This window comes from Chiloscyllium punctatum, chromosome 17 (assembly GCF_047496795.1).
Source record: "Chiloscyllium punctatum isolate Juve2018m chromosome 17, sChiPun1.3, whole genome shotgun sequence".
Taxonomy (NCBI): Eukaryota; Metazoa; Chordata; class Chondrichthyes; order Orectolobiformes; family Hemiscylliidae; genus Chiloscyllium; species Chiloscyllium punctatum.
The window spans coordinates 66247078-66264020 of NC_092755.1; the positions used below are offsets into that span (position 1 = coordinate 66247078).

A 16943-nucleotide genomic window follows, 5' to 3' on the forward strand; every position below is an offset into this window, starting at 1 on the left:
GTTTCATAATTCATTTTATGTCACTTTTTGCCCCTGCAAATTTCGATCAATATCTTTCATTCAATATTTTTTCAAATGAATTACTACAGTGCAGTTGTAGCGTCTGATCACTAATCAGCCCAGATGTACAAAATTCTGCCAGATTTTTGTCTAATAATGTACGTGGGAATGGAGTCAGCACTGAATTATTTGCACAAATTTCACATTGGCAGCATCTTGCTGGCGTGATGCTATTTTTCACACTTCCCACCCTCCCCTATTTTCATGTGTCGTTACAGATGTTGGAAACCATTAATCAATCTGCATCTTTGAAGAGTTCATACAAACTGGAGGAAGCCTGTTGATGGGTTGGGAACATTCTGACAAATTTCAATTCACTATTATGTTTTGTTTGTAATGCAGATATGTTTTAACTGAAGTGATTCATTATGTAGTTCTTTGCTGAAAATGAAAGTTGATCATTACATTTGACCAGCGCTGTTTAAGTGTTGAGATGTATTCAAGTGAATGCATGTTGTAATGCATTCAAAACTGAAGAAAATATTTTGTGATCTCAAGTGTAATAATTTGAAGTAATTTAAATGCTCAGGATTCATTTAAATTAAAAGAGCACCTTCAGCAACTTCCACATTAGAGAGAAAGAAACAGAACATACCTGCTTATGGAACGCTTTCATTGTCAAGCTATCTGGCATGGCTCAGAAAAAATAAAGTTTATTTGTTTTTTAGCTCTGTTTATCAGGGTTTGTTATTGCAGCCGAGCTGATGATAACTGCACGACTAAGTTTCAAAAACTGTAAACCAAATATCTCTGCAAGGGGGATTATGTCTGCACATTGGTTTACAGTTTTAAGAGATTATTAAAGGATTTTCTGCCTGTAATATAGTAAATGAGTAATTGTTCTTTTTTGTTATTACAGCTGATTGATCACTTGAAGGGATTTAATTGCTTTTGAGGGGCTTTTTATGAACGACAGTTTTTTTAGTATGAAGTGTATGTGACTGACAGCTTTAAATAATTGTAAGGGCTTTAGTCTTAATGTCCATTTCACAGACATCCTAACGTCTGTCCATTGTGGATACCAGGTGAGTGAATATGGTAGACAGTCATAGACATAATATGTCTGGAATATCTGGATGTCAGCTTTGACAACCACAAAAGGACAATACCTACCGTCCATGAGTTAAATATATAGATCGCCATCTCTCTCTCCCAAACAGATCACAATTTTATATATAAATCAGCATTTTCTTCAGCAACTGACCAGGAGCAATGACAAATACAGTAAAATTAACTTAATGGTAATAAATAAAAACATTTTAAACAACAACACATAAACATTCCAACCAGTCAATGATGCTATCTATATTCCACATGAACAGAGGTTCTAATCCCAGAGCCTTTTGTGACACTTACAGATATTTGTGGAATTCCTAAAGAAACTGTATTGATGGCACTATTTCTCTGGCATTTCTGCCATCCTTCCTCTATAACCATTATATCTGGGAAACCCATGGAATTTTTTAATTGTCTCCATGTTTTCAAAGAAAAACAGATTTTTAAAAAAAAAAATTTTTGTTGCCATTTTGAAAAATCATTAGCAATGCATCCATTATCTTTACAGTTACTTTTTAGAACCCTGGGATTTAAGCCATCACATTATCATAATTTGTTGGAATCCAGTTCTTTAAGTTTCCCCATAACTGTTTCCCCATAGCTGCTAATATTACTTACCTTATGTCCCTTTATCTTAACACAGCCTAGTTTAATTGCTATTCATGACATGTAACTCGCGTTCTACTGTGATTACAGACACAAAATATGTTTCCAAAGACTCTTCCATTTCCACATTTCCAATGAAAAGTTCCCCTGTCTTTGCCTTAAAAGGGGCCAACATTTGCATTGGTTACTCCCCTTTTGAATACTTAGAAATGCTTAGTTGTATCCTTCATCATTCTGGGCTCAACAGCACAGAGATCACTCTCCAGAACACTCCACTTAGAAGTGCAAGATATGACTTCTGTACAAATGAACCCCCATGCAGACCTTTGGTAGGAAGTATCTCAGGGAAACCAACGTTAAGATGATCAATGCATTCTAAAAGAGAGCTTTGCAAACTTTCTCTTTGTAGAGCATCATTCTAGAGAAAGCACTACAGCCAACACATGAAGGCAAACATATGGTTTGGCATACTTTGAAACCAATCTAAGGCAAATTACAGTTTGTGATTAATATCGTCAGCATCATAAGTTGCTTCTTTTAATCTAATGTTTTTATAGAATGTCAGTATTGGTGACAATGTCAGCATTTAATGTCGCTCTTGAGAAAGTGGTGGTGAATTTGAACCACTGTAGTGCATGTGGTCACAGTGCTGTTGTAAAGAAATTGCACCTTTCTTCACATTGTACAGTCTTGATTATTTTATGCAAGTATTGCTTGGGGGAATTACAGCATACATCAAAATGGAGTTCATCATAGTTAATAATTCCTTTGCTTTTATGGTTTTCAAATTTGGGGCTGTTCAAGTGATACTATCAATTTAGCACCATTGCATACCTAGAATCATAGAGTAATTTCAATACAAAAGAAAGCTATTAAGGATATTAGCTCATCATTTTGTGCTATCAAGCTGAAAGAGCAATTTACCATGAGCCATTACTCCATCTTCTCATCCCATGGCCTTGCTTACTCTTCCATTTCAGATAACAATCTAATTTCCTCCTGAATGTCTTGACTGAACTTGCTTCACCACACTTCCAGACAGCATACTTCAGATTGAAGGCACTTATAATATTTAAAAAAGCTAGATTTGATTTGATTTGATTTGGTTTGGTTTATTGTCACATGTATTTTGTTATAAAATACATGTGAAAGGTACCTTTTCATGTTGCCACTCTCCGGCTCCATCTTAAACCCAGAAAGATAAACCAAAAGATAAAATATAAAGGCACAAAAATGAAGAAATAAAGAAAACTTGTTCAACTTTACAATCCTTCTTGTTGAGTGGTCTGCAATGGCCATGGACCTGGTGGCCAGGCACAAGACCCCTTCACTGCGCCTTGCCACTGGAAGGAAAGTCACCATTCTACAGCACCACCATCAATACTGTTGCCACTATGTGTCCTTGATGACTATGCCATGCAGATGCCACTGATCACACCAGGTACTGCACTGGCCCAAACTTGATCCTGCTGTTGCCATGAGTCCGCTTCAGGCCCACCTCATCGATTGCAGCCGTTGCTGATGCTAGCAGTCCTCTTACTGGGCCCAAAACTTGCCTCCATTGCTGCCTCCATGAGTTGGTGCTGGGACTACTTCATCAATGCAGAAACGCCCAGGAACCCAAGTATGCCCCCAATGCCATTGCCATGAGTCCACACTGGTGGGTCCACTCGCTGCTGCCAATGCCATTGCTGAGACTGAGCACTTCAGCAAGAGATAGGTAACAAGAAATGAGACATTAAGAAAAAAGAAAACAAGAAAAGAGTGAGAGAGAAAAAAAAGAAAATAAACTAAAAGAAAAGCAGGCGGAGCAGAAGAGATCTGGGATCAGAAGTCCTACACCACCACCATCTTACTGGAAGCAAATCCCCCATAAAGCAAAGCTTTTCTCCTCTACATCGGGGAGGCCAAGCACCAACTTGTGGACCAGCTCAGAGAACATCTCTGGGACACACATGGCAAGCCCCACCAGCCTGTGGCCAACCACTTCAACTCCACCCCCCCCCCCCCCCCCCCCCCCACACACACACACTCTCCCAAGGACATGCAAATACTGGGCCTCCTCGCCACCAAGTCAAAGCCAGCCGCCAACTGGAGGAAGAACGTCTCTGTCCGCCACAGGACCTGACAGCCACACAGCATCAACATCGACTTCACCAGTTTCCAAATCTCCCCTCTCCCCATCCCAGATCCAACCCTCCAACTCAGCACAGCCCTCTTGACCTGCCCTACCTGTCCATCTTCCTTCCCACCTATCGACTCCAACCTTCCCACCCACCTATCACAATCATCTCCTAATGTCATCCACCTACCTTGTCCCCCAGCCCCACCCCCACCCTTCACTTATCTTTCAGCCCCCTTCCCCTCCCTCCACATTCCTAATGAAGGGCTGATGCTGAAAACATCCATTCTGCTACTCCTCAGATACTTCCTGGCCTGCTGTGCTTTTCCAGTGCCACACTTTTTGACTTTTCTCCACATCAGCATTGCTTCTTTTGCCAAACATCTTAAAACTATACCCTTAGGTTTTTGATTTTGGAATCATTAAGAACAGTTTCTCCCAATCTACTCTATCTACATTCCTCAAGATGTATAATACCTTGCCCAGTCAACCTTCTCTTCTCTGAGAAACACAGTTTCAATTTCTACAACTTCTTGACCACAACTGAAACTCTCCATTCTCAGAACTTTGTGAAATTTATCTGCACCCTCTTTTATGTCTGCACATTTTTTTCAGAAGTATGGTGCCTAGTGTGAGACTAAATATTCTAATTGAGATTGGAGTCTCAGTGGTTCATATAACCACCTTTGCTTTTGCATTTTATGCTGCCATTGACACGGTATTGGATATTGAGTACTTTATTAACCACACTCTCAGTCGGTGCTGACACCTTTAATAATTTGTGTATCCATATACAGTACATTCAAGTCTCCCTGCTCCATGCTCTTGCTAGAATTATATACTTTGATTTATATTGCCTCCCTCTGTGCTTTCTCGCAAAATGAGTCGCTTCACAAAACTATATTACATTTCATCTGTCAATTGTTCCCTCATTTCATCATCCTGTCAATAGCCTTCAGAAGCACTGTGCTTTCCTTGTCATAGCTCACAATGCTTCCACATTTTGTATTATTCACACATTCTGAAAATATGCCCTACACAGCTTGTTAGGAAACAAGCATCCTAACACCGGCTCCGAGCAAACTTAACTATAAACATTCCTTCAGTCCTAGAAAAAATCAACCATTAACTACGAATCTGTTCACTGGCATTTGTAACAGTGGCTCTATTATTACAGACATGAATATCTTTGCGATATATTATCTTCTGAAATTCTTCATCTGCTGAAATTCAGAATAAAACGCAAAGCTTTCAAAGTGTACGCTCAATATCTTGGGTTTACATTGCTCCAATCGTGTTAACATTTCATTCCATGTTGTTGCAAGTATGCATGTTGTTTGGATAGCATTCTGTTTTAAGTAGGATAGTATCCCGCATCATTCCTTTATTGTCTGACTTCTGGGTTCTTAAGAAATTTAAAATCTCCACTAAATTTACAGAAATTCCACATTGCTGGCTACCAGCCTAGGCTCTGAGTGTATTCGATCAACCTGAAATAAACAACATTTTGGAGAAACAGACATTGAGTCTCTCCAGGATTTTCTGTTTATTTCAAATTTCCAGATCCCACAGTACTTGCGTTTTTGAATTTAAACCGGTTCGTAAGAGGCGTTTCGGATTACCAATCGAACAAACACTCAGAACTCCGGCAGTTATTCTCAGTACAATAAAACTGATCATTCCATAAATAGATTGCTGTGAAATTTAATGTCTGGTTGGAGGCAGTTTCAAGCTTCAATTGGCTCAATATCAGTTTTGCCTTCTACCATAAATCTCTCACAAGAACTATGTGAACATTTGCTTCTAGTTATTGAATTCCACGAATAACATGAAATAGCATTTTAAGCTTTTTTTTTATCGAAAGCAACTTACACATTCAAATGCACCGAAGCCCATTATATCTGTGGAAATAATGATCAAGCTGCAAAAGGGGCATATAGAAATGTAAGGTCACTTCCCATTCCTCCGTCCACACACACAGACGTTTCTAAAAAAAAATGGACCTTATACAGGTTTACAAATCTACCGCGCTGTGGTTAGATCCACTACTAGTATCGTCAGCAACTGAGTGGCTGCTAAGCAATCAGCCATTGTAGTGTGACATCGATTGACCATTTGTATGAATTTAACATCTGGAGAGGATTTAGGAATTGAGCTATTGATTTTGTTTTATTTAAGATTTGGTTTCCGATTAGGCATTATTTGTACAAGTAAAGGGGTGCCGCCAATCCTCGGGACAGGAATCTCCAGAAGACATTGATTGTCTGAAAGTTGGTGGCGTTGAGAGGATTTTGCTCCTCCTTCTACTGCCCCTCCCCTCCCACCGCCTCAAACCACACATGGGAAATGCCAATCAAATCATCATAGATACGTAAGCTCCAAACTGGCTGCTTGTTGAATAAACGGTTCATTTACCGGAATCGGAGGTGAAACCTCAAGAAAGCGATGTGCGTAAACTGCAGCGATTAAACAAATGTTTTGAATTGTTACACGTTAGAGGAGAGGTTGAAACCTGTGATCAGACAAAGTGAGAGCATAAAATCCCCAAGGAGTAATTTATATTAATAGCTACAGCAAAAAAAGCATAATTAGCAGTATTGTCAATTCCCTAAGTAACTTTGCAGTCTAATTAGTAAATTGTAATCGTTTTAATATTTTTCACAGCATAATTTATTCAAGTCATGAAAATACGCTTCAAACTAGCTGATCTTACCACGCGTCTATAAGCCATCAAAGATAATGGGATGATGCCGAGCAAGGAGCCATAGACTGAAAATGTAAAAAGATAAAGTCAGAGCTGGATATTAATTCGAAACAAACACAAAGACACTGAACAGATCTGACAGACTTGCTGGAGAGTGAAACAGAGTGAACATTTAGAGTCCGCTATGACCTCACAGAAGATCGAAGAATGTGGAAGAGTCATACAAAATACTCAAAATGCTAACTCTGCTGCTCTCTCCACAGATGCTGCCAGACCTTCTGGGTTTCTCTAGCATTCTGTGTTTGTTTCAGATTTCCAGAATGCGCAACAATTTGCAGTTAAATTGGAATGATTTACTGACAATTGTAAATGGAGCTTTGACTAGAATCATGCTACACTTAATTAATTTTTACTGCTCGGAATATGTGTTTCACAGTAGTGCCAGGTCCCTGCCAGGTTAGGATAAATCGTAGTGGTTCTTTTAAATTCAGAAGGGGAGCGCTGTAATAAATTTTACGAATCCCTAATAGTTACTGCAAAGTTCCTGTAAGCCAGATGGCGGAAATTGAGAGGGGGAAGTGGCGATCAATGAGCTCCAAGTCTGTCCTTATTTAACCAAGGAGCAATAGTTGGGTGGGTGCGATCTCACGATATGCAGAAAGAGGTATAACCACTTTAGGGGAGTTAGAGTCTGAGTTTACTTGACTTGCTTCTTCCATGTTCACATCTACAGAGAACAAAAGGCGCTCCTTTCCAGTTAGAAGCATTCCTTTATTTCTTCACGATCATATATAGAGTGTAAAATACAAATCAAAGATAATAAATCTTGTGTGTAGCTTCATCTCCCCCGATACGGTGCATTTCTTCGACCCTACAACGGAATGGACTTGTACCTTAGACAACTCACTCTTTTGAATTGCACTTCTCCCAACAACACACTTCTATTTACAAAGCAGGATGCCTTTATAAAACAAATAATACAAAAGCAACCCTGGTAAAAGGAAGTTTGAGAAATGTGCATCCGAATTAAAAGAGCCCACCGACTCTTTCTGGTGATATACCAGCTTAATTGTAAATCATTCACAATTGAATTGAATGTTTGAACAGGCCCCAGGGACTGAGAGGTTTTCTCTCGCCCTTAATCTTCCGTTGTCCCTGACTGAAAGCGGCAGGAGCGACAGCTGAACTTTGTAATGCTTCCTATTTCATCGGGGGCATGTTTAAAGTCAAGATGGTGGAGTCCGAGAGGTTGATTTTGCCACAATTTTATTTGACTGTAGAGTTTTGCAGCAAAACTCTTCAACATTGTAATCGGACATCTTGACACGCCTATTACTTGCTGTGAGACTGGCATCTGACTTGAGTTGTTTTTTTTTTAACCATACGAAATTCCATCACACTTTGACACCCGTCCAAACTGCCGAGGTGTGACTGCAGCCAACGCAGATTGCTGCAAAGAGCGCTAGTGAGGCCATTCCTGACCAGCCGCCTCTCCCAAACTGCCCGGTTAGCTTCAGGGAGAACAGTTGTCATTGCGTCTTGGTGGGGGGTGGGGGTGGGGGGGGATGCTGGGGGGGGGGGGGGGGTGGGGGTGGGGGGTGGTCTCTCCTCTCCCGGAGTTGACGGCAGAGCGCTGGCTGATGTTGAGGGAGAGCAAACGGCCTGTCTCGTTCGGAGAGTGAAGCTCCGAGCCCCGTGCTCGATGTGGGAACGGACCCGGGTGGGGCTGCCCCCAGACCGCCGGACTTGCGCCGCTACCTCCCAGGACCTCCTTCTGTCAAACGTCCGCTAAAATAAGGTATCTTCACCTCGCTCCAGCCCGTGAGTGCGAGGTTAAAACACTAAGAGTGAGTTTAGTCTTTTCCTTGAGCAGCGGAGACAAGTGGTCGTGTAGAATGCAGGTAGATTTAACACTGGCCCGTATTTAAATCGTAAACGTTTGCCGGTGACACACTGTCAAATTGCCATGACTATTGCATACAGTGACTAAAACACAGTAACTTTTACAATTTCATTGGAAATGCCTGTTCCCCCCAGTGTATCCTGTAGTCTAATTCTTCCCTTGAAACTTGCTTGCTGTTTTGCAAATGACTGCGACGACCTGCTTTAGAAAATCTGTGCTTCTGTGATCCTGTTGCAGTCATTACCGCCCTCACCTTGTGGGGGGAATGAAGGCTGCCTTCAGGTATTGCTACTGGGCACGAGTCGGCGGGGACACTCAGAGAACCGCCGGAGCCACGGTGCTCCCACGTCTGGACATAAAGTGAATACAGCAAAAGCCCTTGTAAACCTAATGCATGAGCAATGGGACTTCACTGAGGCTTCAGGGTTTTGCATTTATTGCCTTTGGAATTTGTTGTCGTACTATTAGTTGAATAATGCTGCGAGATTCTGGGCAGCACAGAGGCTACGAGCTGCTTCAGTGCCCCCAATGCTCGCTTCCTCCCCTTTGTCTAACGCTTTCATCAGTACAATCCCTCCCTTGAATCCTTTTTGAAGGTAATTTCTCTACAAGTGCGTTGATGTAAGTGAACATTCCCAAGAACTCTGTGTACCTCACCATTGGAGAAACTGAGTTGATTATGGTCCTAGTCCCCCAGTTTTTGACCAACTATTTTCACCAGATGTTCCGCGCCCTCTGTAATAAGTGCGTGGCTGCTTGGAACATAAGGATCCAGCGGTTATTTAGAAGCAAAGCGATGCATTTGGGAAATTCAGAACGCTTTCCTGTTGCAGTGTTGCTCACCTGTCTGCATGCCCCACTTTGTGTTTCTGGGAATCTGTTTCCTGATACCTCATGTGGGCGAATTTAGACCCTACGCTCGGTGTTATACTGTTTTTTTTAAATGAAACCATTCGGCGCGACCTTTGCACATTTCTTTCAACTTCGCGGGAAAAGGGCAGTCGTCTTGGCACAACTGTATTTGCCTATTGTTCCTCAAATAGTCTGGAGTTGCCCGGATGCCGCTCAGGGTCAGAGTGGGGAACCAAAGTTACTCCTATAATATCTAGAGAGTGAATAATACAACTGCCCTCGACCTCGAACCGGGGGCCGAGTGAAACCATTGACTGGCTCGTTATTTGTAGAGGTACCTTTCTGGAAACATTTTCGCTACTACCAGACAGTGACGAGCTGTAGTATCACAGTGACTTGCTGGAGCATCTGCACCTTTAAATAGACTCAGCATAAAAATCCCATGAGAGCACGTTCCCAAAACGTGGTTCGAAGATATTGTTAAATCTCCAGAAATCTGGATTCCGCTCAGTCGAATCCAATATTAGTACCAGACAACAAACCGACTGTATTTGACCATCAGGTCAATTTGAGCATACCCATTGACAATAGGAAGAGACATTCCACTGCATACCGAGAGACTTTCAAAATATACTTTTCTTCGTTAAAAAAAGATGAAATGTAGAATACACGTCCAGTGTTTGCCTGATTTGTGAATCGCAAATGCCAGGGTCTGCTCCCTCATTAAATAGTCGCTGAGATCTGAGGTAGAACCTGTTGGTTATGAACGGATGCCCACATTTACTTAGAAATGGACATAAAGGGCAAAATGAAATCGCAATGGACCTGCAATGAGGTTAAATGTGCATATCTAAAGTATGTGGCATCTCTGAGATATTGAGAACTTAATGGTAGAGTATTTAGGCGCAGATAAGTAATCACAAATGACTACATTCCGGAATGTAGCTTCTCTACTTTGGTTGGCGTGCGCTTTGTATCTCCATTTGGTCAAGAGCAGTTGTAAAAACAGAAAGTGCTGGAGAAACTCATTATCTCTAACAGCATCAGTGGAGACAGAATCAAAGTTAATGGTTCGAGTCCAGTATGATTCTTCTTCGGAACTTATGTAATTTGGTGTTCAGTTCGTGTTCGCTGCTGATATTTCGATTATGTATTTTCTCCTAAAGCAGCCCTAGCCTGCTTGTATGCCAGTGATACAGAGTAATCTTTAGACTGACGGGCGCCTTGGCCCTTGCTATCAGTGTGTCAGTTTTTGTCTGACGATCGTGGACAGAGGTTTAGCAAAACATGAATCGTCCTCTGGATAATCACGTTGCTGTGCGCATCTCGGCTCAATGAATTTGTATCTTTTACTTTCTGCGCTGTAATCTCTCCCAGAGATTTCTGACAAGACAATAGACAGAATCTTTGCGGAAATTCAGCTATTGAGGTTGATGTTGAGTTTAGATAAAACTCTTATTTGTCAAGTCTCAAAATTACCACGACGCCTACCGTCCGGTTTGTGGAATTAGTTTCTCCCTGCGGGATAATATTCTAGTTTGCAAATGGAAAGATTCCAGTCGAGAAGAAAATGAGAGGAGGCCACCTTGGAATATTTGGGATTTCACGTCCCAGAAGAATGAATCTTGCAGTGTCCTGCAGGAGTTGACGCGCACATCGGGATTCGTAAATGTACTCAGGACAGATGCTGTTGAGATTCAGAAGTTGACTTCAAGGCAGATACTACATCATCGTATGAACGTTAAATTGACTCTGATTTAAAATCAAAACATTCAAGAATTTGCTAAATCTAATGCAAGTTGCCCTCCATGCCGACAAAAAACGAGAAGCGATACAAATCCGTTCTTTAACTCACGTGATCAAATAAGGGAAGCATTTGGGACTCCTGCCCAAGTCGGGACTCCTGCCCAATGCTGTTCCTGTTCTCCCTCGTTGAGCACAAGGTTGAAGCAAGAGTCCTGGATTGCTTTGGAAAGGATATCAGAATTCTGCTGTCTATCTGCTTGTTTGGATGACTCGTTCAAAATTCTGATTTTTGCCCTATTGGTTTAAGGGAACCTGTATACATAGATGTAATTGAACGATTAGAGTTGAGCTTTCACTAAGTTGTATTTTATACGTAGCAACCAACTAGTGTTAGATTGTGTAGCTACTATACAGAGAAAGCCAAGAAGGCTGTTCCTGAAAGACAGGCAATTCTGCCTTGAGGAAAAAACGGAAGAAATTTGGTTTAAGTAGCTTTAAATATTTTTAGATATGTATGATATTAACGTTTGAGAAAGGTAAATCGAGAGCTGTACTTGCAGATAAATTATGGCAAATGTCAAAAATAGTAAACTGGTGAAAGATGAATTAAGACAGAGGGCAGGAATTTTGTTTTTTGGTCAGTGTAATGAACACGTCAACCATCAACTGAGTAGAGGGAACATTTTCTTGAGTCATTCGAGAGCCATTTTGATGCTGTGAGAAGGAGGGAACCGCGGAATTTTATTTATCTGACTGGATGAATTAAAATGGAAGAAATGACTTCGCTGACTTGTACGCTTTGTCATTTCTATATTATTTAATTTCCGGGTATCATGAATTCAGCTTTTGGTTTCCCCATATCCAATTTTCTAACATTGAAAATTCCAGGCCTTCACTTATTTATTTTAGATTTCCTGCCTTTATCCTTACTCTTGTGCTTCTTCTGTCCTGTTGTCATGAGAGGTGTGATCTCTGAGAAAATCCACACAGGGACAAGCTCATGTGACTTAATGCAAAATCTTCCTCGGGACAAATCATGTGACCTGCCTGTTTTGAGGCAGGAACTTAGGTGAATACTTATTCAAAGCAAGGTACACGTTTGTACACCTTAATACAAAAGAGGCTCGCTGCTTCCTGGATTTAACGACTCACAGCCAGTCAGACCAAAGGACTTTTGGGAACAAGGCCCTCAAACAGGCCTGCTGAGCCCAACGGGGAATGAATACGTTTTTCACGTTAAACACCAAGCAAAATGCAAGTGAGGATGAATTCCCAGTTCAACAAAATGAAGCTTCTGAAGATTTAAAAATCTCCAAAGGATACATTGGTAATGGAACAATTCTGTGTCTTATGATCCTGCTCCACAGCTACCTGATGAAGGAGCAGCACTCTGAAAGCTAGCACTTCCAAATAAACCTGTTGGACTATAACCTGGTGTAATGTTATTTTCAACTTTTTCCACCAACACCGGCACCTCCACACCTCAGTAATGGAAGTCCATTCAATTCAAAGTGAAGGAACTACTTACCAAAGGACACTAGAAAATTCACCTTTGTGGAGCAGAGAGATAAGAATATATCAAAACCAAGGTGAAATGGGGGAAAGGAACTTGAACCTTAAAACAAGATAACATTTCTGCTGAGAATATGAGACCTAAGCTACTAGAGAATGTCTCTATTATAGTGTATTAGATCACTACTAAATAATTTTTAGTCAATGCTGATTGTACTGTGTTTGGTACAGTAAAATTCCTAAAACATTAAACCTTACTGTGATCCTTTGAATTGGTCACTGGAAAATAATATCTATTTTTAACCGTTATCAATCTCAAAAGAGATAGTAACAACAACTTTTTAAATCATAACATGAAATACAAATGCCCAAGCCTTTTCATTGGAGATTTAAAACAAAGCTGCAGCTGCTGGAATCCAAGGGAGACAAGCAGGAAGCTGGAAGAACACAGCAAGCCAGGCAGCATCAGGAAGAAGAGTTATACCTAAAACATTGACTTCTCCACACCTAATGCTGCCTGGCTTGTTGTGTTCTTCCAGCCTCCTGCTTGTCTACCAGGGCTTTGCATTGGCTTCTGTACTTAAAACATTTTGATGATCAGTGCTTGTCTTTGCCCAGTTTTATAACTGTTAAGGGAATACATTTTAACTGATCAATGGGATATACCATTATATGCTTTTCCTGGATGGAGCTTGCTCAGTTTCCACAGAAATTTAGGTCAATTGAAATAAATGAAAAATAAGTCTGTAAATTGAAATAAGACCACTCATTTTAGATTCACTTTCATTGAAATTGTGTTTGCTGGCATGCTTTATGGTTAATTTATCTTGTCCAGAGCATAGTTCAATCAGATAAATCAGGAGCTCTTCGATTTGTTGTCTCGCCTTTGACAAATGAATTAATTAAAATTAGTGTATTGATATCTTGGAAATATGTTACTATTTCTACAATGTTGTTGGGTAAAAATCCTGGAACTCTCACTGTAACAGCTTTCTGTGTCTACTCCATCCACCTTATCCAGCTATTTACCAAAGCAATGGCTCAAGAAGGCAACTTGCTACCACACTCTCAAGGGAAACTCAGGAACCAGCATAACCGATGGCCCAGCCAGGACTGGCCAAATCCTATAATTTAATAAATCTTTTAAAATGTATTTTATTCACTCAGTGCATGTATTCATTGCTGGTTATGTAGCTTTAATTTCCCTTCCCTAGTTGCACTTGAGAAAATATGAGTAAGTTGACTTCTTGAACTGTTGCAGTCCATTTGGTGTATGTAAATCCACAATACTGTTACTGTTACATTCATCCAGGCAAATGGAGAGTATTGCATCCTGACTTTTACCTTGTACGTGGTGGACTGGCTTTGGTGAGACAATAGGTGAATTAGTCACTGCCAGATGCCTAGTATCTGATTTCCACATGTAGCCATGGCATAAGGCTGGTTCAGCTCAGTTTCTGGTCAATGATAACACCAGGATATTAACAGTGGAGCAGTGCTAATTCAGCATTACTAATGCCATTGAACTTCAAGGGGTAGTGTATAGATTCTCTCTTGCTGAAGATAGTCATTGTATGACACCTGTGTGGTGCAAATGTTCCTTGCCACTTCTGGATATGGTCCAGATTTTGCTGAATTTGAAAATGGATTGCTTCAGTATCTGAGAGTTGTGAGCAATCATTATCAAACATTCTGAACTTATTATGGAAGGAAGGTCATAGATGAAGCAGCTGAAGATGTTTGGGCCTACAAAGTTAAAAATCACACAACACCAGGTTATAGTCTAACAGGTTTATTTGGAAGCACTAGCTTTTGGAGCACTGCTCCTTCATCAGGTGGTTGTGGCGTAGAAGATCATAAGACACAGAATTTATAGCAAAAGTTTACAGGGTGATGTAACTGATATTATATATTGAAAAAGACCTAGATTGTTTGTTAAATCTCTCACTTTTTAAAATGACCATGTTTTTTCAGTTCTTTCACATGTAAATCGCAAACCTTTTTTAAAAGTTACATTCTCAAGTGAAATTTAACAATTAATATCATGTCAGTCCAGATAACGCATTTAAGGTGTAAGCTGCCCTGTGTGAGACTGTCTGTGCCACAATGGTCAGACTGATTCTAATCTAAATAATTTACAGAATCTTACATGGATTCATGCAGTTTATGAGAAAAGTAAATGTAATTCTGCAACTACAAATTCAAATTCATCCCACAAACCTATAGGTGAATGTGTGTGTGTGTGTGTGTGTGTAGGGCTAGCGGGGGTTATGAGTGTCCATGAGAGAGTGTGTGAATGTGCATGAATGTGAGTGTAAAGGGTATAAGTCTGTGAGAGGGTGCATGTGTGAGTGTGGGTGTGTATGTGTTTGCGTATGAGAGAGGGTCTGCATAAGTGTGTATGTGTGTGTGTGTCTGTGTGTGGGTGTGTGTGAAGTGCAATGGGTCACCTGTAGTGTGACACGAACCCAAGGTCCCAGTTGAGGCCATCCTCAAGGGTATCAAACATGGCCATCAGCCTCTGCTCAGCCAATTTTGTTGTTGCCTGTCGGCTTGGAAGATGGTCACCCAAAGGTCCGAGGTCAAATGTCCAGGACTGTTGAAGTGTCCTCCGACTGGGAGGGAGCACTCATGTCTGTTGATTGTCATGCGGTGTCCATTCATCCATTGCCATAGCCTCTGCTTGGTCTCAAAAACACACATGTACACACACACATGCACACATACACATATAAGTTTGTGGGGTGAATTTGTACTGGCAGAATTACATTTTACTTTGCTCAAGAACTGCATAAATCCATGTAAGATTCTGTAAATCCATTTCTTAGATTAGAATCAGTCTGATCATTGTGGCACAGACAGCCTCACACAGGACACCTCACCCCCTCAATGCATTATCTGGGCCAACTTGACACCAATTGTTAGAATTCACTTGAGAATGCAACTTTTAAAAAAGGTGTGTGATTTGCATATGCAAGAACTGAAACCAACATGGTCATTCTAAAAGATGAGAGATTTACAAACAATCCAGGTCTTTTTCAGTATATAATATCAGTTATATCACACTGTAAACTTTTGTTATAGATATCCGTGTCTTACATTCTTCTACTCCACAATCACCTGATGAAGGCGCAGCGCTCCGAAAGCTAGTGCTGTTGGACTATAATCTGGTGTTGTGTGATTTTTAACTTTGTAATCCCCAGTCCAACATCGGCCTCTCCAAATCATGTTTGGGCCTAGCACACGGAAGGAACTCTGGAGCTGAGATGACTGACTGCATTGAAATCTGGAGCTGAGATGACTGACCTTCAATAATCACAACCATTTACCATTAGGTTAGGTATAACACATGATTTCCCATGATTCCTATTGACTCAAGTCTTGCTCGGATACCTTGATGCCATTCTTGGTCACCTCATCTGAGGAGTTCAGCTTTGTTTTGTTTCACCCAGACTGTAGAAAATGTTTGGTCCTGGTGGAATCCAAACTGAGCATCCACGAGAAGGTTTTTGCTAAGCCAACATTGCTTTACAGCTGCATTGATGACACATTCCAACACTTTACTGATGGTTGAAAGTAAACTAATGGGGCAGTAATTACTGGGTTGGATTTATATTAGTCTTGAATACATGACATACCTGGGCAATTTTCCATATTCGCGCTGAAAATGTGTTGCTGGAAAAGCGCAGCAGGACAGGCAGCATCCCAGGAGCAGGAGAATCGACGTTTCGGGCATGAGCCCTTCTTCAGGAATGAGGAAAGGCTAATGGGGCAGTAATTACTGGGTTGGATTTATATTAGTCTTGAATACATGACATACCTGGACAATTTTCCATATTGTCAAGTAAATGCCCACTGTTGTAGCTTTACTGGAACAACTTGAGAGACATGCAGAGTGATTTTAGGATCTGTGGGTCAATGCAGTGAAATGAACCAGCTTTTTACTCCTGAATGGCATCTAAGATGCATTCTGGAGATATATAAGCCTGGATATCAGGTAGGGATAGATTGAGCCTGGATATACCCTGTCTCAATGCAGTTATTATTCCTGCCATGACTATTATCTTACCATTCAGAAAATGCATGAAAACGGTTATTGTACTAAATTCTGTTGGATGACCAGGACAAATAGAACTATTCCTCAACAAAGGGACTTCAATAAGTGTATGTAACGAGAACACTAAACTGCTAGGAAAGCACCTTGATAGACATGACAGTTCACATATATATGTAAGGATAAGATTTGAAAGTTAGTGCCAGTGATATCATTTCATAAGTTCATAACATTACAAGATATAGGACCAGAATTAGGCCATTCAGCCCATTTGAGTCTGCTCTGCCATTCAATCATGGCTGATATGCTCCTCACCCCCCCCTTTTCC

General features: G+C 40.8%; 1 protein-coding gene across 7 annotated transcripts in view; it reads left to right on the forward strand.

The window, feature by feature from the left end:
* The window catches only part of tbx5a (T-box transcription factor 5a), a 71859-nt gene that overhangs the window by 16220 nt on the left and 38696 nt on the right, over positions 1-16943 (forward strand). For 4 of the 7 annotated variants that reach the window (XM_072587328.1, XM_072587338.1, XM_072587335.1 and 1 more), the window contains exon 1: positions 8182-8346. The exons of 2 other annotated variants lie outside the window; for them this stretch is intronic. The gene's annotated coding sequence lies outside the window, so the exon portion shown is untranslated. Of the gene's footprint in view, positions 1-8181; positions 8347-16943 lie in introns of those variants that run through there. One more of the 7 variants, XM_072587329.1, reaches the window with a different exon arrangement.